Source organism: Anomalospiza imberbis, chromosome 20, assembly GCF_031753505.1.
Source record: "Anomalospiza imberbis isolate Cuckoo-Finch-1a 21T00152 chromosome 20, ASM3175350v1, whole genome shotgun sequence".
NCBI lineage: Eukaryota > Metazoa > Chordata > Aves > Passeriformes > Viduidae > Anomalospiza > Anomalospiza imberbis.
The window spans coordinates 2,655,987-2,677,218 of NC_089700.1; the positions used below are offsets into that span (position 1 = coordinate 2,655,987).

The 21,232-nt window shown below is 43.2% G+C and overlaps 1 long non-coding RNA gene across 1 annotated transcript in view; it reads right to left on the reverse strand.

The window, feature by feature from the left end:
- LOC137485595 (uncharacterized) overlaps positions 1-19,877 on the reverse strand; it is a 58,957-nt gene extending 39,080 nt beyond the window's left edge. Inside the window, exons 1-2 of the long non-coding RNA XR_011005387.1 lie at positions 19,223-19,877; positions 18,351-18,480 (exon numbers count right to left, since the gene is read on the reverse strand). This is a non-coding gene — a long non-coding RNA (uncharacterized lncRNA). The remainder of the gene's footprint in view (positions 1-18,350; positions 18,481-19,222) is intronic.
- Positions 19,878-21,232: the final 1,355 nt, after the last annotated feature.

Below are 21,232 nucleotides of genomic sequence, written 5' to 3' on the forward strand. Positions count from 1 at the left end.
GGGCAGAGTCTCCAGGCACTCATGTGCAAGACTCAGGGTCCTGGAACAAGTGTAGCCCCTTAACAGAAAATTGGGCCTAGGATGAGCTGCATTCTTCAGTGTTGCTCCTACTGTTAGTGTTAGAGAAGTGAGAGGAGGTGGACCCCTAAAGAGGTTGGAAAAACTTCTCCCCTTCTTCTACATTAAAAATCAGAACTTCCACATCCTGAGCAGCTGCCATTGACATAAAACTTAAAATCTACTCTGCAAAATACCTTAAAACTGGTACAGGGTTGACTGAACTGCCTGTCCTGGCAGCCAAGGGTTGTCCTAAGCTCACAGTCCCAATTCAGACCCTGGTGTAAAGCCAGGCCCAATTCATACACCTCAACCTATTTTAGATCCCACTGGAAAGGAAACAGAAGGTATTTATTTATGATTGCCAATTTTCTCATGCCACAACATGTGAGTTGAGCCCAGCACCTCAGTGCCTGGCTGTGCCTCACCCCCCTGAGCCAGCTGCCAGGCTGGCTGCAAACTGGAGCACTTCAGATGTCCACAAAACAGGTCCTGAGTGTAAGAACTGCCTGTGCTCCTTTTGGGCATTGAGTCATTCTTTGCGTGGTTCTTTGCATTGTGTTGAAAATTATGATTAATTAGGAAGACAGAGCACATCCCCAGAGCACACTGTAGAAATGGCAACATCTTGTGTAGACATTTGAGGTCAACTAATTTTCCATGAGAGTTCTCTGCAGAAGTGTTGCTTCATCAGACACAAACAGGTTCAAGCAAGTGCTTTTGTGTCGGGGGACCCAGCGGGGCCGTGTACTGCAGATTAAGGAAGCAATCGTGCTTTGAACTAATAACAGATGAAATGATAAAAATTGTCAGTGTTCTAGGAAGGCTACTGATAACACTGTGACTCACTTGAGTTTCTAAAACCCCTAAATACCACCTTATTCAATACCTTTGTCTAAAAAATTAGGCTGTCAGGGATAGTTTTGTTTCTCAGAAGGGCTCGTATGAAATACATCATTGTGAGAGACAAACCAAGTTACAAGATATTGTTCTGGGCAGAACATTTAGTTAGAGTTAGCAAAAGAAAAGAAAGTACTTGTCTACCTCTATTTTATAGTCCTTGAGGCAGAGGAGAAACTAACATCCTAAATAACAAAGACCAAAAAAGAAGAGGAAAAATAAAGCAGCAATGAGGATATACCTGAAACCAACAGCAAGGACCCAAATCTCTGCTCCTTCTGGCAGCAAGTGCTGAGTGGGACAGAGGAGGAAAAGGACAAACTTTAGAAGCAGCTGGTTGGAGAGAATCCCTCCCACAGATGCCCTGAGACAATGAAACTCCCTCAAAAGGAGCAGGAAAGCTCCTGCAGCTCCCAGCAGCTGAAACCAGCAGCACTGCCCCGGTATGGAGAAATGTAATGCTGTTAAAGAGTCCATAGTGATTCATGGCTTATCCAATGTTATTATTGACAGTCAAGTAAACCATTAGATCCTCTGGCAAGCGATATTTCTAATAGATTTGAAATTGTGATATAGCTATTATTCAATCAACTCAGTTTTGCAAACTGCATCGATATCTGAAACCATTCCAAGAGACATAATGAGACCGTAGTAGTTACATATTTAAAAGAGGAGAAAAAGCAAACCATCTGTTTGCTTATGTCTAGTAATAGAGAACATACCCTTGCCATCTCTTTTGATTTTGACACTGTACTCCTTTAAAGAACTACTCTGAAGAAAAATGCTCAAGCTGCAGCTGACTTTCATCATACTCCCCCAGTCTTAGTCTTCTTTTGAAGCAAATCATTACAATTCTCTTCATCTTTTTATGCCTGTAATCTAGAGTTCCGAGCACAGTCTTGGATATAGAGGCCATTTGGGACAAACATAAATTGATGAAACATTGGCCTTGTCTTCTGAGCATTTCAAAATGATAATACACCGTTTCAGTATTTGAATTCTTCTAAACCTGAGGCATGATAGTGAATGAAAGCAGAACTGAGCAAACTCTCATCTGAACATGAATTTGTGATTTAACTTTGAGCATTTTGTCAAATCTTCCCAAGCTTCCTTAATAACAAAGCAATAGAAAAGGGGCATTTCCACTGGGATATTGAAACTGGCTCTTGAAAACACGGTACAAAAAAGGTTTCCATTTTACTTTCCTTGTGCTGACCCAGCCCACACTCAGTTCAATAACTTTTCCCAGGTTGGCTGAGGTGACCAGCATGACAAAAGTCCACATTCACTACTAATATAATTCATGACAACTTGTTTCTACTCTGGTCACACTCTCATATTGAATTCTTCTTGTGTGTGAAAAGGTGGCCATAACCAGCACTGCAACTGTAATTAAGGTTCACAGACTTACTATTTCCATCATAAAGCCCAGTTTCCAGGGTTTAAGAAGTCAGCAGTTCCAACTGCACGTGTTAACAGCAGAGTCACAGTTTGTTCTTATCTATTTATAAAAGCAGTTTAAATCCACTCAGCTATTGCTGGAGATCTATAAACCATGGCCTGCGTGTTCCTCTTCAGCTGTTTAGAACTTGCACACTCTGAAAATGAAATTCTCCTCTGGAGAAAGCAAGCAGAGTTGTGTTTCAGGGCAGGCATTAGAAACACCTCCCCACCAACAAACTCAGGCTTTATTCCCACTGCTTCCTGTTTATTCACAGTCTCCAGGGAACAGAAGGAGATCTTTACTTAGTTTTGACACAAACATGCCAAAATTCTGAAACATGGTAATTCAGGGTGCACCAACCTTCATAACCTGATTATGTCAAGCTCTTAGAACAGGCAAGAGCTGGAAGATGTACACTGTACAGCTCCCAGGGGCTGTGCCTGCTCCAGGCTCCAGGCTGGGTCCTGAAGCAAGAGGCAGTGCCAGCAGTCTCTGCCCACACCAAGGGGTTTTGTTCCCCTGCCCCAGCACACAGCAAGAGGCACATGCAGCTGTGCTGAAGACAGATGCCCACACTGGAAACCTCAGGGTTGCTACAATCCAACAGAACAAGCCCCAAGGAGGTGGGAAAAGTGAGAACTGTTCTTCCAGGCCAATATTCTTACAGAACACAGCCAGCTTGCCACTACTTTCCCATTATCACTGAGTTAGGAGACAATTACATCACAAAAGGAAAAGGTGTAACTTGTCAGTTTGGAAAGTATAAAAAAATTGCATAAAAATGAGTAGAAATGCTAAATGTAATACATATATGTGCAGAAATGGAAAAGAAGTCTGCAAAACAGTGATAATCCATGGTATTCCATGTATCCAGCTCTGCTCCTGGCACAAAACACACCAGTATCCCTCACAGTGAGGTTCTGGCATGTGTGGGAGTCACTGACTCACAGGTCACCACCCAGCAAGTCTGACTTACCACACTGCCCAGATTCAGCTGGGCTTTGGCTGCACAGGCTGTTCTCAGTGCTGAGATAAAATTAATTGTATTCTCTATAAGAAACAGTACAAGCACCTGAAATGAAGCACTGGAAGAGATATGTCCAATTATTTTCCCCAGCACAACCATTCATATGGAATATAAAGGAAAAATAAAGGAAAACCTTAATTTAAACCTATAAACCTTTATTTATGATGGTTTTTTCACCATAAAGCAACACTGGATTCCTAAGGACTGGACTTTTCAAAGTAGTATAGATAAGTCAGCTACACAAGCCCCACAAAAATGCAACAACTTAGTGGAGTAATTTCTGAAACACCAACTCTGGAAAAGCAGAGATAAGGGCAAATTTTGTGATAGTGAAAGCCAACACAGGCCTTTCCACTCAAGCTGTAACATCAGCTGGGAGCTGGCAGGATTCATCTTTTCAGGTGTCAGAGCTTTGGTCTCTGCAAAAAGGTGAAGTACATAATCCTCCTGCACAAAAAAGAAAATTAATTAGTTTCTCAGACATGATAATGAAACCTTGAGCCCTGAAAATGCTAATCCCCACACTCAGTGAGTCCATCTTGTGTCAGAGGTGTCTCGATGGCAGTGTCTGTCTGCACAAAAGTCAGGAGCCTTGGGAGAGCTCTGCACAGTTCAGGGCTGCTTTGTCCAGCTGGCTGTCTGCAGCTTTACAGAGGCAGGGCAGCCCAAGGCAGCAGTGGGACTGACCTGGACCTTTCTGCAGAGAGAAGATGCAGAGGAACCCAGAGTGAAGCTGAGCCTGTGGGAAGGAGTTGTGGGCTGGTCCAGAGTGAGTGGAGGCAAGCACAGCAAGTACTCTGCAGGTTTGGTCAGGAAGCCACAGTAAAAAGCAAACATTTTCCCAAAACAACAGAGAGACAGTGCTCAGATTCTGGTTTATGTGTGATCATGGAAGAAAGAAAAAAACTGATCAAAATACTACACTCTGTATCTTTCTGCAGGTTACTATAGAGGCAGAACTTACTATTTTGGAGTAAATTCCACCACCTGATACTATTCTGGTCTTAAGATTATTTTAGGTTGGAGTAATTCCTCCAAACTAAAATAGTAAACAAAATAAATCCAAACTGCTACAGCCCAGCACTAACATATCCCCAAGGGGTTGAGGAAAGCCTTCTGCAGTATGAAAAGGAGTAAAAACTGACCAGTCAAATATTTCAAGAAGAAAAAGCCCAGTCTTGGTAGTAAGATTCTTAATATGGTAACAACCATTCCTGCTGGTATAAGCAGCATGTGTGACCACCATCGACCTATAACATGACTTTTAGTCTTCAATATTTATTCCATACTAGTCAAAATTTAGAGCATCTTCTCTCAAGCCAGTCTAATTAAAACAGTAAAAAACAGAATTAAATACTCAAATCCAAGGATTTGGTTCTCCTTCCTGCATTGACACCTTCTCTTGGTTAAGTTATGATTCCAAAAGCCAGCAATGATGAAGTTCATCAGAACTGAGACAATGAGCACATCTAACTTGCTCAACTATCTTCACTGTGTTATGCAATGTTCAATATTGATTTTGATTCTGCTAGACTTCTATTGGAGTTATCTGTTCCAGCCAGCTGCCAAATATACCTGCTCAGTAATGTGTCCAAATTCATTAACGGTTTTGTTTTAATAATATTTCATTTTCAAGTTTAATTTTATCCACACATTAGCTTCATATTACTTATGCAAATAAAAGCTTTATGACTATATTAGCAATAATTCATTATCATTCCCTATTGGCTTAGTGAAGGAATTTGTAACTTTGGAGTACATCCAGAGCTTTTAATTGAAGATACTAAGGGAAGTCTACATTTAGTTAGAATCATTTGCACATACTAATTAAATATTATTAGCATAAGTCTCTCAAACTCTTTCCAGGCTCAACGATTGATGGTCTACAATAGGACTTCTCCTCGAGTTCTGTCTGAAGGATAGTGCATGAAGATGGAATCCAAAGAGGACCCTGGGGGAAGTGATGCCTTGAGAAGGCTGACCTACAACAGAGGCTAGACAGAGCTTAAGAATAAAGTAGGGATTTATTGAAAGGCCTCAATGGATCCACCTTGGGCAGCACAAGAGCCCAGCCAGGGCTACACCCCAGGTGAACCAAAATGGTCACAAAATGCACAACTGGTCACTGGGTCTCTCACTTTTATAAGTTCTGCTCCATTTGCATTTTGGAGTTCATTGTCCAGTTCCAGCTCCAGCCCATGCAGTCCCATCCTGTTTGTTTTTCTCTCTTCATTCCATGTTGTTTCTGCTCTTGGGCCTGAGATTTGGATCATTTGTCCTTGGTCCCCAGCTAGAGCAGGAATTGTTTTGTCTCCCTACTCTGTGCAGAGAGCTCAGCATCCCCTAATATGAAGCTCAGAAGTACACCCTAAAGCAGCACAGAATCTGAAAAATACAAAAGCTAAAACCTGAAGCATCAGCAGGAGGCTGTGACTGTTGGAGCTGGGATCCAAGTGATCTATTTATTGAAAATTACTGCTCCATCTTCACCATTCCATCTCTCCATCACCAGTATAGCAGAGGTAATACTTGTCCCTTCCTCATCCATCCCCTCATCCTTCCCCTCACCATCTCTAAGCAGTGGGAGACAGGAAATCACTGGCTCTAGCCAGGGTTATTTTCCTCCCAGGGACTGACTCCAGGTGGGAAGTGGTAGCAGTTAAGGAAGGAAATATCAGAACTGTATGATCTGGTTGCAAAACCTAAAATGTTTTAGTTACTGGGACCAAGGGAGACTGTTTTGGTGACACTTTTTTCTGTTTCTTTAAGTCTTCATAACTGGCACAGGTAGGGAATTTGAAATGATTAAACATACAAAAGAGTGCAAACTTACAGAATGGATTGTAACTACCTGTTCTATATTGCCACCCAAGTCCTAAAGGGCTGCATCTTCTGAGTTCCAATGTTTCCATCTCCGTTCCAAAGACTGGACCCTAAATCACCCCCAAAATCTCATTAAGAAAATTGCAATGACTATATTCCTTTCTTTGTGCTCTAAATGATCGCCTGTTGGATCAGGAACTGTCATCTCTTTACTTTACTATGTTCCTAGTCCCATAAGGACTGTGGGTATCTCCCCATCTCCTACAGAAGATGTTTTAATTAGCCAATTATATTAGTAAAAAGCAAGCTAATTTCTAGGCCAAAGAATGGCATGGCACGGATATTAAAATCAAATTAGCAAGACATAGTAGTGTTTCCTTTGGCATGCAAAAGCAACCTCCTGCACAGATAATCAGCATTGTGTCTGGGTGTGATCTGGAGCAGTGAAAAGCACACACAGTGCTGTGTAATGAACATGGTGACACATAAATGAACTTCCCTCTACTATCTCCAGCCCTGTTAATTTAGTTTATTGGTAATCACCGTGTATCCTTTCAATGTATGCTTTAAAAAACAATCAGCAGTGTTTGCAAACCATGAGCAAAGCACATACACCAAAAATAGAAGGGGGAGGGAGGGAGTAGATCTTACAGCTCAACTCTATACTGACTTCTTCTGCCCTCAAAACTACAAGTTTACACCGAAGGAGAGAATTAGAATGTTTGATCCAGGATGATGGGCACTTTTGATTGCCAACTAGTGAAATCTGAATCTTTTAAATTGCACCTAGAATCTACCTTCTGAGGTGGAAACCAACTGAAAAGACATTTATTTGGGCATTAAACCCAGACATTCACAAAACAACTAGCTGCTTTGAAAAATGTATTTCCACCTTTCCTCCCAAAGAAAACAGCAGGCTGCTCTTCCCTGCCCTGCTCCCAGAGCCCAGCTGTGCTGCACACTGAGCTGCTGCTTTGAAAAGCAGCATGGATTTGTCTGGATAACACTTTTATCCTTCAAAGGCCGGGGCAGCAGAGCGCCTGCCTTGGCAAAGCTCACACATCAGCTCTGCTTAACCCGTGAACTCCAAAACCTTATCACAACCTTTCAGGGGTTCTGAGCTGTAAAAACACCCCTGACCAAAACAGGGCCAACAAGGCTGGACAGTGAAGAGATGAAGGGGCAGAAATGGGCTCAGGGGACTGGCCTGGCTCCTGGGGGTGCAGAACATTCTCTGCTGCACCACGAACTGCAGCAGCTCCAGCCCCAACATCAGGCTGGACTCAGGCTGGGGGTAACTGCTCCTCTCACAGCTTCTGACAGCCCAGAGATGCCCTGAACTGGCATGGACACACTCTGACCAGCTCTAATACATAAGGGGAATCATTTCCCTGCATAAAATGGAAGCTCTGAAAAGTGCAGTCCATAAGAAAGTGGACTGAAAGCTCTGAAAAGTGCAGTCCACTCTGAAAAGTGCACATCCACATATCTGAACCCACATTTAATCTCTTCAAAACTACTGTAAGGGAAGGATTAGAAGACTGCAGGGATCATTTCTGCCACCCTGGCATTAGTGCCTCGTGTTTCTGGCTGTATTTACTGTGCTGCTGAACGGAGATTCAGAGAAGACTGACAATCCAAAAGAAAGGCAAACGAAATACAAAGCATGTCAGTACTCTTCTGATGTTGCTGCTGTCAACACTGCTAGTTCCTCCTCTGAACAGAATAGAATTGTACATATTTTATTTTGTCTGAAGGATCATAATGTCTTTGTACAAATTTTGATCCATAATTTCTTCTCTTTACCTCACCTGGTGTCCTGCTCACCTGCTACCCTGAAAAAACCATGCACTGGATCAAACCACATGATCCATCAGCTAAACAAAATATTAATGAAAATCTCATTTCTCCATGTGCTTTCTGACAAAAATGCCCACAGGAATATCCACGTGCTCTGGGAACCACTGACACTCAAACCCATGACCCAGGGCTCACTACATTTGCTCCTGCTGAATACTTGGCATCAGTGCTGTCTTAATGGCCTGTGCCCAAAGAGAGGCTAGCATCTCTTAAGACAACCACGGCATTTTTTGTATCTATTGAAACAAACTTGTAATTTCTTTTGCAACTTCCTACAGTAAATAAAATATTCTGAAATTGCTGTTCAGTAATTTTGCAGAATTTCATTAAAGGTGCCTGCTTGCACTTTCCCTTCAACCCTGTGATATTATTTCTACACTCACTCACCCCGATTCCTCTTCAGTTCCACAAGGTGAGCCTCACATTTTGCTTCATTTTTGTTCTTACAGTTTTGCTCCTCCCTCAAGTCAAAGTGGAGTCATGGACAGCAAAACTGAGTTTTGTGACCCTCTAAAGACAGAGGGAATGCTGCTGGAAGCACAGTGGGGGCAGTGATTCTTGGCTGTGTTGATGTCCTGTTTCTGAGGTGATGCAATGGTCTGGTAGGAATAGAGGGTGGTGTTTCCAGCATTTGGAAACCTGATGTGACATGATGTCTTGGTTTGAAAAGACAGGTGTGTGCTAAAGAAGGCAAGAGCCTTCCTGAAAACGGAAAATGGAAACCCCTTTCCCAAATTATTATGATTTTGAAATTAAGGGGCTCTCAGGCAAAGATATGGGAACAGGAATAACAGTTCTTTACTAGGAAAATGTAAAATACAAATGCAATAGTACAAACAACAAAAACAAACCCACTGCCAGATTCAGAATAGGAGCTGACCCCCTGTGGGTCAGGGTGGTGGCAGCAGTCCCATCCCATGGTGGCTCAGCCCTCCTGCAGTGCCAGCTGTGCTTCTGCTGGAGCAGGGATCCTGCACAAGGCTGGAGTTTTCCTCTGAAGCTCCCGGGCTGGTGGGGATGGGCCTGGGCTTCCTCTGGGAATGCAGTGGGGAAGAAAGCTGCTCCCCTGGGAATGCAGTGGGCAAAGGCTGCTGTGGTGTGCCAAGGTCAGATTGTATCCAGGTAGGAATGCTTGGCTCCTCCCCTGGGCACAGCCTCTCCCCATGGATGATGGAATTTTCTCAGCCATGCAGGGACACTCACTGGCCATGGACAGCAGAGATCTCCTGGAGGGAGGATTGGCTGTGGGAGAGATAAAGAAAACTGCCCATGAACAGCAGAGAGCTGCCCCAGCTCTGACAGATGGTGACAGAATCCACACCCCCAGCCACATCTTTCAGCCTAAGACACATGAGGACTTCCCAGCCCAGCAGCAGGTTTGACCCGTGATCCTCACACACATCCAGACAAAGGATGACCACCAGCATAACCTCCGTGCCAGCACCTGCAGCCCTCTGGCACACAGGTGAGCTTAGGTGAGAGCACACCGAGATGGAGCTCTGCCACTGCTGCCGCCACCAACAGCAGATGGACCACGGGGAGCACTGGGGAGCTCTGGGGGAGAGCCACCAACCACTGCTGAGGTGAGGAGTTCAGAGGTGACCCCAGCACCACGCCTGTGCTGCACCTGGTGGCCTGTCTGCACAGCAATGTCCCTGTCCCTGTGGGCATGGGTGACTGCCACAGGCTCTGACGTGGCTGCAGGGTATGTGCACTGGCACTGGGAAATCACCTGGGCACCTGCAGCTCAGGTTTGTCATTAGCAATGGCAGCTCTTGCTGCAGCATGGCCAGGCCTTACTGAGGGGAAAGGGGTCAGGAAAAAATCAGTTGGCTGATCTGGGGCTTCTGCACCTCAGCACAGGACTGTGAGGGGAACAGAGACACAAACTGAGAGCACGCCATGCAGAATCAGTCTGTGGCTGCTCTGCAATCTACATTCTGGTGTCATGGTTTTGGGATGAGCTTCCCTCCCCCAGTGTTTAGCTACAAAATGTATGGGTAAAGAATGCTAAATTATATGCAAGTCACATTAAGAACAATCAGTCACATGTAATAAGGAATTTAATAGTTCATAAATGAGATGAAAATTCATTTTTATGGGTGCACTATAATAAGCCAATTATTTCAGTGTTCTTCAATTATGCAGTTTCAAAAAGCTGAATTGCTTTAAATTTTTTTAAGAAGCTTTAGGTTTTTCTATAGTGTAAAAGGAAAAGAAAATATATCTGCCTTGATAGCAACATTAAATAAAAAGCAACCAAAACCCAAAACCCAACTCCTAAACATGGTGCCAAGCTGCAAGCAGGAGCAATACAAACAGAATAAGGCAGCTGGCAAAGCACAAGTGCAGCAGGCATGGAGCTCTGTTGCTGTCCCAATCCCAGGTCCTGAGAGCCCAGCCTGCAGCTCACTGGGGAGAGTGTGAGACAAGCTCTGGGGAATTTCCAGAGCTGCAGGGATTCACCAGGCCTAGAGCCAGCAATGTCACTGCCATCCATGGCACTGTCTTGCCACCATCAAAAAAGTCCTTTGGGACTCATGGCACTCAGAAAATTAAAGGACATCTTTTTCCTTTGGAAAAAAGACTCAACTCTGAAGTGTTCTTTCTGAATCTGAATCCTCCTGCACTATTGTTCTTTCAAGAAACTGGATAGAAGAGAAAGTAGCTGTCAATTTGGTTAAAAAAATATCCAACCAAACTCGTAGAGAAGATCACATAAAGGCAGAACTTCTCTCCATTGTGCACTTTGTGTAAAAAAGTGCAAAAGTGCAAGAACCCAGCCAGATTCCCTGAGCTGCATGACAGCACAAAATACATCCTGCACTAAGTTACAAGACAGAGAATTTGTGAGTGGCTCATCCCTGGAGGAGTTCAAGGCCAAGGATGGATGGAGTTCTAAGCACCCTGGTCTAATGGAAAGTGTCTCTGCCCATGGCAGGAGGTGGAAACAAGATGATCTTTGAAGTCCCTTTAAACCCAAACCATACTATGATTCTATGATTCAATTCTGCCCCAGGTTTGACCTAACATTTTTTTGAAAGTTAGTAAAGAAGCAAAGTGAGGCTTAAGAAGGCTTGAAGGGAAAACAAGCTACACAAAGCTCAAAGGGGTGAAGTGTTGCCAGGTGAACTATTTACTTAGATGGTACAGAAAAGGCAATGACAATTTTTCAAAATCACTAGCCTGTGGAACCATGCAATCAAATTACGACTAACATTAACCAAGAAGGGAACAAAGATCACACTTCATTGATTAGAATAATCAATCACACCAGTTATGCCAACTCTTCTCTATATTTGGAAAGTAGCACTGAGTTCATCAGGTGGTCAGGCATAACTCTGTGGACAGCAACCACCAAAGACCACCAAAGGGACTCCTGGTACAAAAAAAGATCTGTGCCAGTGGGAGGGGAAATATGCTGATAAATCTGGGGAAAGGAATATCATATGTATGTTTCTTCTGGGAAAAGCAATTAATATTTATGTAAACTACAGTATATAAACACCAGCCTTGCCTGTACCCAGCATCAAGATATTTCAGAGGAAATATCCTCTCATGCATCTGGGGCCAAATAAAGAATGCCTGCTTCTTACTGCTACATTGGTGTTAAGGAGCTGTATTTTACTGAGTATTTGCTAACAATGCCACAGCAGGAAAACAAGAAATATATGAACCCTGGCTTAACTTTTCTGGGTATATAGAGGCCATATAAAGAATAAACCTATTCTTGCTGCTGGAATACTTACACAAGCTTCTGGGCACATAGGCTTTTCTTTTCAGATCTGAAACAGCAGCAGAAAACTTGAAATCCTCACTGCATGGTTGCTCTCCAGTTAAATCTTTTTTGGAAATGTGCTGCTTCTGATTCAAATTCAGCATGCTTCCATGCCTTAAGCACAGCAGCCAGCCTAGTAAAAGACCCAGCTTCTACTTGGTTATCTTGTCTTAGTGCAAGTGCACCACCAAAAATCTTTAATGGGTTTCCCTACCCTCACAGAGAAGCCCTATGGTTTCAGGATGCTGAAAAGCAGGAAAATTCATTTTCCCCTTCCTCTCCATGCCCAGTGTAAACCTCTATCAGTTTTTCTATTAGGCCTAGGCTGTTGTTTCTGCCAAATCTTCTTGGCAAAATAATCCCAACAGATCAAGTGTCTGAGTAGCAGCAAAAGAGGTAATAAAGATAAATTATAACATATTCTTCCACACCAGTTAAGTTGCCTAGAGATAGTACAAAATCAGCACCCAGATATAGAATCAATTGTTTAGCTTTAAAAATGCTTTTAGACTAAGGTTTAGAACAATGTATATCAGAGTTTGAACACTTTCCTATCGGAATTCACATGTATTGTTTGCAATGGGAAAACAATGGTCATTTTAGCAAAGGCCATGTTCAAAAAACAGAAATGTAAAAAAAAAAGTGATGTGACATATCTAACATCTGGATCAGGACTTTTGTGTCTACAGACTGTGCAAGATTCCAAGGTGGCTTTGAAGAAGGATATCACTGAGCAGAGCTGACTCAGAATCAAGAACAGAGTGTCAGAATCTGCAACCAACTGACCTTCCAGGACAGAATAATTTTAATAGTATTCTGGCCTTATAATGCTATAAACCATATCATGAATACATACATCAGTCTTGGGTAAGAAGCTTAATAATAAATTAGTTATTTTTTTTCCTTTAGCCAAAAGCCAGTACAAGCCATAGCTTTATTTACAAAAGGTTAAACATTTCTTTAATTGGATTGCTGGCATTTAAGTGTGCAGCAGAATATCCTTCAGCAGTGTCCCTTTTATTTGTGAGTGGAGAAGTGCCTAGAGAAATGCCAAGGGAAGATTTAATTTTAATAAAAAAGAGAAGCTTAAGATGCCTTTGGAGGCTTATGTTACATCTCAAAACTACCATGAACTAATGAATTTAATCTAAAAGGTCCCCAACCACAGGACTGAAGGGAAATGGCAACTCTGGTGTAGCTTGACAAAGCTGACATTCTGTGTGTTAGCAGTGGTAGTTCTGTGCTTATGTTCTGTTATGAATACACACACACACATCTAAAGATTTTTGTGATTCAAAATATATTTTTTAATGAGAAGTATAGTTGCCCTACAGCATCCTAAAGATAGTTCAAAGAACCATTCGTGTCAGGAACTTGCAGATAAATAGAAGAAAAGGAAAATCCTCAGCCCCTCCTCTCCTGTGTCAGTCCTTTGGAAAACATTAAACAGTGAAATTGTACAGGCTGGAAGGAAAACCCCCTAAGAAAAACACACTCTTGTTGGCCCACACTGGGGCCAAGGTGAGGACCCCATTCTGCACAGTGCTGTAAGCTGAGTGCCCTCAGCACCACCAGCTCAGATATTATCTCACAGTTATCACACACACAGTGTGGGACTCTCCTGGGAGTGGCTAATGTGCACTTTACCTCCCTAGAAAGCAGGGTGGGAATTCATGAGGAAAGAAAAGAGGGTCTATAAACTACACAAAGGACCTTTAACTAGAGGGATAGGTGTCATTACTGGAGCATGTTACTTGATGGTCAGAACTAAAACCAGCTTCTAGAACGTGGATTGCATTTAACTTTCCATTTAGGGGAACAGAAAACAAGAAACTGTTTCAGAGACAGCCTCAGTTATCTGGTAAATATTGTAAAGCCCAATGCCAAGTTTGCACCGACACAGGAAGGGACCATCAGGTAAGTTATCATCGACTGTGGGAATCCAGGGCATCCCTCTGGCTGCCCTGGAAGGTCTGGGACCCTGGCAGGGGGTCAGGAGCCCCCCTGTACAGAGCCCCAAGAGACACTGTCTCTGATCTCTGTCCATGCAAAAGAGTTTTCAATCTTTCAGGATGAATTACAAGCTCTGAGTGTTTGATATAAGTAGTAATTAGTGTGGCACGGGTGCAAAAATAGGATTTTGGGATTCTAGATAAGGGGTTCAAAGGGGGCAAGATGGAGGAAATTGGGCGTGCCTTGTCCTTTTTCTTCTTCTTCATGCCCTCCATGTTTCACTGTGGTGTTGGCATTTTTCTGTTGGTTTGGGCTGGGGACACACTGTTCAACATGGGTGATAGGTACTGGCACATTATTGTAAATATACCACACGTAGTTTTTAGCATATAATGTTTGTAACATCCCACTGAGAGGCAGAGCCCCACACACTGTCCTGCAAGACAGACCTGCTGCAGGTCAGAAAGAAAATATTTTAGATAAGAAGAAATAAACACCCTTGAAAACCAGCACAGATGAATTACGACTCCTTCTTTGGCAGCAGGGCTGAAAGACAGAGACTTTCTACAATCTTGGGAGCATCTAAATATCACAGATCCTGACAATCGACCAGGTACCTCTACTTCAACATTGCATTTGGCCTTCCAAAATGTGATAATTGGAGCATTGCCTTAATGCTACGATGGATTTGAGAGCCAGAATTACCTATTTCACTACCACCTTAGACAGCATGAGTCTCTAATGTTTGTGCAATGGTTGAGCTCCAACATTCAGAAGCTGGAGAGAGAGAAGAGTGAGAATGGAGAATGTGAACAAGGAGAATCTTACTGTGATGTGTCCTGACTTCTGCTGGGGCCAAGTGCAGCAGCCAGCCACCTCTACTTACTGGCCATCTGCAAGGTCCCAGATCTCGCTCAACAAGTCTCTTAAAAGGGATTAATATTCTTTTATATACCCTGAGTCAGACACACAGGAGAAAATACTGACTAGATATTCCTCAAGAGGTCTAAAGAACAAAATCTTTACTGGCAAACCAGAAAAACAGAGAACTTTGGCAAATTTTAGAGCAACACTCAATCAACATAAAGCCCTTCACAAAGCATTAATTTAGCAAAGTCTAAGTCCATTCAATTTAGCAAACTCCAACACATCCAATTTTAAGTTAATCAGACTTGGAGAAGAAGAAATTAGAAGAAGAAAGAAAAAGAGAGAAATAGAAGAGATTGTTTTTTCCATTATTCTAAACCAACCCGTCTGTTTGATCTTTAAAAAGACATTTATTCATGCAGGGTTTATCCTCCTGTCCTGCTGCAATTCCATGGCCAGCTCATAGAAGACACAGCTTCTGCTTGTGGGACAAAATCAGTGAGGAAAAAGAATAACCACAGCAACAGCAGCTTTGGTTTCTTCTATTCTGTGGCCACATATTTGTTCTTTGAGTCATGATTATTTGACCCCAGTCACCACACTCTGTACTGGATTTTTACATCTAATGAGGTTTCAGGCTGCTGCTTTTCACTATTATCCTTAATCAAGTTTTATTGATTACTGGGGGACAGCATCAATGGAGAGAACATTACAAACAAATGGAAAAGCTGCCCAGAAGCTACTGGAAATGTTTTCATGTTTTAGAAAAAACACGCCCAGTGTTAAAAAATAGCACCATTGCCTCTCCTATTCAATCCTGTGAACTGCCTGTGAGATATTCTAATGATCCTGCATTTTATTTTCACCTATAACCCTAACAGTCCCTGGCTGAAAACCTGCTGGATGTGAAGACTGAACCGGCTGAGCCAAGAGCTGGAGGCAGGAGGATCACACATTCTCAGCTTGATGTGGGCAGTTTAAAAAGTGTTTATTTATACAGCCTCCCTCCCACTCAGGCAGCAGGAACTCACAGAAAGCTGAAGGAAAGGTTGGTGGAACTCAACAGTTATTTATCTTGTAATTTTTTATAACCATCTCAATCATCTAAGAGTTAATGGCACAGAAGTCACTTGGCCAGGTACCACCCTATCAGAGCTTGTAGAAAAGTATCAACTTAGAAAAACAGATCTGTTATTCTCATTATGGTGTGTTAAATTAAAATGCATTTAGTATTCTAAATTATTTAAGATCCATGGCATAAATCACCTAAACTACAAATCCTTCATGGCAGCATATGTATGATCAAGGTAATGCTAGAGTAGAAAATAAGGGAATTGGGGTATTTAGGGTACACAGGACAGAAATGTCTGAGGGATTGAGCTAAATAAAAAAATATATCTGCTAGTTCTTAAATGGTCATTATTATCTAGAGTGGCTGTTTAAATGGAAGCAGGGTGACAGCAGTGACCTGCACTATGTGCATTTCCAGACAGTGTTGTGAAAGGAAAGAGTGTTTGCAGGCCAGGAGCCCATTAAACATGGCAATCTGTTAACATATAGGCCCTAGCTCACATTAGCGCAGAAATCTTCAGCCTCTTCCAATTTCTTTCTAGATACAAATTGCAATTTCCCAAGACAGTTCAAAGTAAGCAAAGAGCTGCTGCTACTCTGCCTCTACCACCTTCATCTCTCTTCTTTATTCCAAAGGATTCCTTTTACCATGGGATATTCTATGCCCTGTAAAAATATCCTTCAAAGACAGTATGTTTGAACTTTTGATTTATTGATCAAAAGATTCCCTACTGTATTGCATGGGATTAATGACTAACTGCTTCCTATGAAGAACAAACACATAACAAAGGGTTATCTGTACAAGATGGGAAAAAACTTCCTTAATTTCATATAATTTATGACTGCCTTATGCCATGAAGAAAATGGATCTCTCCCTGTGCACCTTAGGAGAGTTCTACAGTCAAGAGTCAAGAAAAGAAAAACATAATACCAAATTTCTATTTCTTGCAATTACACTGATCTACAAAGGATTCTCTTTTCTCTGCAATTCAGAATGACCAGTCACTACAGGAGAGAGATTTAAGTAAATAAATCTACCACAAACTTAAGTGCTTATGAAATGCACCAAAATCTGTGTCATTATCTTGATTATTTCATCCACTTCTACACCCTCTCCTAAGCTTCTGGTTATTTTTCTGAAAAAAATAAAGCTTTTATTTCACATTATTTATAGATTGCTGACATGATGTGTTCCTTCCTGTGCCACCATTGGATAGGGATGATGTTACACAAACAGGGATGCAGATGAGTGGGAATGGGCTGACACTGCTGGTGTTCCCACACCCAGCATTGATCAGCTGTGGTGTGAGAAGCGCTTGTAGAAGAAAAAGCAACACTAAGCACTAGGCACTGAGCAAACCCCTAAGGCACCAGCCCACATCCAGCAGCAAACCCACTGCCATGCTCTGGCTGGGTGGTGGGGTTTAGGAATGGTACTTCCCAGACAAGGACCCTTTCTGAGACTGAACCACACAGCTGCTACCACTGACCACACAGGAATCCACACAGCAGCTTCCCATTTTCAGTGTATCCCTACAACATGACAAGAAGTGTCAGTGAAGAGAGTGTATCGCTTTTTATTTTCTGGTAGCTGGTTGTATGGTGGGGCCTCCTCAGCACAGGTCACCTTCTGTTCAATGATGATGATGATGATGATGATGACAACAGTCAAAAATGTTCACCGTCAGGCCAGTTCATGATCCAGGATCCCAGGCCATTGGGATTTCCTGTTCAAGCTCTCTGTGTGATCAGTGCTATCCGTGCAGTCCATGTAGCATCAGTGTGTGCTGCAAGGCCTTTCCCTTTGAGCATCCAGCCCAGCACTGGCAGCTGGGGTGCCAAAAGAAGCTGTGCTTTGGTGCCAATCACTTCAGAAGCAGCTCAAACCCCTTCATAAGCAGGCAGTATCTCTTTTTTCAGTTGGGGTGTAGCTGGCTTCAGGGTAGTTCATGTTTCCAGCTCCAGAACCCCAGGGGTTGCTCCCAGTCTCTCCAGGTACTTTCTGCCAGAGGCTCCAGGAAGGACCATTCTCCCCAGCTGTGGTCTAGAGAACATTCTTTGCTTCCTGTTCTGTCCTGACTGGCCCAAGTGCTACTGCCTAAAAAATCTCCTGTTTAATTTGTTCAAAAACTTGTTGTGCTCAGGACCCCACCTAAAATCGTTCTTCTTCCATGCCACGTGATAGAGAAGGTTTACAATCCTCCACCAAGAATCTGAACCATGCTCCTCTCTTGCTCCTCCGCTTTCACCTCCCCCTCTCTGCCACAGCAGAATGGAGAAGAGAACTGGAGGCACAAAAGGCAAAAATCACAGGTTGAGGTAGGAATAATTTTCTAGGGCCATAAGATAAGAAAATGAACAGTAACAGCAAAAACATTAGTAACATAAGTGTACAAAAGAGAGTGATTGATGTGCCAAAATCCATGGAGCTCACAATCTGACTGCAGCCACGCTGCCCCGAAACAGGGCCCTTTCTTCTGCATAAAGGTTCCTTTCCCTTGCCCCTGGCAGTTCTGTGAAGTAGTACAGAATAAACTCTGTGTCCCAGCCAGGCTACTGCCAAAACTAACCCCGTGCTGGCCAGAACCAGGACACTGGGATGCAGATGTGCTGAGAAACCTGAAGTAGCAGCAGATTGTTTGTGCTTTGGAGACCACTGCAGTGTTCAAAGGACTCATCCTCTGCTCTTATCACTAGGGACTGCAAAGGGAGAGCACACTGCTCACAGCTGTGCATTACCTGACACCACAGGTTCTGACACCTTTCCCAGAGCTCCTGCACTGGGAGTGCTGTGTCTGAGTGTCATTGAACAGGGAACATTCTGTAGAGACAACATTACAAGAGACAGCAAGGCAGAGCTCAATCAGGCATGGACAGGGAATGTTTTCCAGCTGGTACTGCTCATGCTCATCGCTGGGTGATTGTGTTACATTTCTCTGCCCTTTGTTGCTCTTTGTTCAGAGATGGTGGGATGGAATTCACCATATCTTTAAACTGTCACTTAGTGACACAGCTGCACTACTCATGTGCTTATCTTCTGGTTTGCGGCTTTTTTTCCCCCCTGCTTTGTTTCTCCTACAATGTACATGTATTAGCAGCTTTCTCATGAATTGGCTTTTTTTAAACATGTGCATTAATTCCTAAATTACAATGTGTCATATCCTTTCAACTGCTCATGAATGTCTTTGTAACTGTGGTATTTTATGGCAATTTAACTCTGGAGATTACAAATAAAATTATCAGCTAAAAACAGAATGATTAGTAAGCCAAGATAAATGCTGTAAATTAATCATCATTTCATACATTGTACCAAGGTTTTAAATTTTCATGTTAACATAGCAGATGCAAATTTTTGAGGTGAAAATAGTTGTAGCAATTGTAACACTACAAACTATCAATCCTTAAACACAAACAAAACACAGATGAGAAATTTTCAGCTAACTTCTCAGTGCCAGGCACCTTCACACAACAACAGCCATTTCTGAGCAGATACTTGCCAAATGGCCACATTCTGACAGTTACTGCTCTTTGATTTTCCAGCTCCAGGTCAAGAAGGGTGCTGGTGACCCAGCACACACTGCAGCCACGGCTTCCTGCAGTGAGAGGTGAAAGAATGAAACTGCCCTGTCTGCAGACCTTTTTTGGGACAGGACATGCTGCACCTTCTGAGTCTTGCAGCACTTGGTCCAAGGGACAATTAATCCTCATTTAGGAAAAGGACCTTAGATGTGAAGAGAACATTTTCTTCTGCAAAATAAGGGGGGGAAATCTTTTAATATTAAAAGAAACAAACATGTACCCTGACATCCCCTAGGACATATACAAACATATTCCTCCTGCATCCACATACAGATGCACACACACTTCCTTCACATTTTAAATTATATTGCATTGACTCAACTAGACAGAAAATGTGCAGGGTTACTCCCAGACAAAGATTAATCTTCCTTTGATATATTCAATACTTCACATGCTCCACATTATCTGGTGAGTATATATGCCTTGCCTTCAAGAATGTGATGTACTGTGCCATACATCATCATCTAATTTATTGAGAGTGCTTCTGCAGCATGCACTGCACATCCCTGCCCAGGGTCAGGATCACATGCCAATCTGCAGTCTTGCTTTCCCCAGCCCTGGGACTCCTCTAAGTGCCACAACTGCTGCAGTCTGTATAGCCAGACCTGTTCACAGTGCTCACCTGCACAGTCCAATCTTTTTTCTGAACACATGTACCATCAGCATAAGGTTAAACCAGAAACAACCCCTGAAACTCATTAAAGGCAATAGCTTGGGAAAACCATTAAGTAAGAGGAAAGATTGCATGTCAGCAGAAGCACTGGAACAAGCAAAGCAGCTGGATCTATGCACTCAGACACTGGCATCCAGATAGAATCTCCTGACTTTATTTAACAGGATGAAAACTCACTTGGGGCAGTTGAGTGTTCCTTTTGACACTGTCCCCCACTTGTATGACAGCTTTCTTTTAAAGATGAGGAATTGAGAGACAGATGACCCTGACTCACCCAAGTGAGCCTCATCTTCTGAGAGATTTCCACAGAAATGCAGCAGAATATTTTTATTGTTCCTACACAGATTCTCTCAAACACCCACTCTGCCCCAGAGCTCTTCAAGTCACAGGCCAAGAGGTGGTAACAGCCAGTGTGGTGAGAAATGGGAGGAGGGAAAAATGAGCAGATACAAAGATATGTCCTCTGTGTGCAGTTCAGTTTGCTATTGAAGACATGGGGCTTTTGCAGGGAAGCAGCCTGGAGTAACACCCCATGCTGTTTGCCAGCAGTGTGCCCTGGTGGCCAAGAAGGCCAATGGCATCCTGGCCTGGATCAGGAATGGTGTGGCCAGCAGGAGCAGGGAGGTCATTCTGCCCCTGCACTTGGCACTGCTGGGGTCCCACCTCGAGGGCTGTGTCCAGTCCTGGCCCCTCAATTTGGGAAGGACATTGACACACTTGAGCACATCCAGAGGAGGCAACGAGGCTGGAGAGGGGCTGGGAACACAAACCCTATGAGGAACAGCTGAGGGAGCTGGGGGTGCTCAGCCTGGAGAAAAGGAGACTCAGGGGTGACCTTATCACTCTACAGCTCCTGAAAGGTGGCTGTGCTCAGGTGGGGTTGGTCTCTTTCTCCAGGCAGCACTGACAGAACCAGAGGACACAGTGTCAAGCTGCACCAGGGGAAATATAAGTTGGATATCAGGAAAAAGTTTTTTATGGAAAGGGTGATGAAGCTCTGGAATGGCTGCCCGGGGAGGTGGTGGAGTCACCATCCCTGGGTGTGTTTAAAAAAACCTGGATGTGGCACTGGGTGCCAGGGTTTAGTTGAGGTGTTTGGGCTGGGTTGGACTCTGTGATCCTGAAGGTCTCTTCCAACCCAGTGATTCTGTGAATTCTGTGAATTCTTTAAGCACAGAGCAATTGTCACAGAAGGGACAT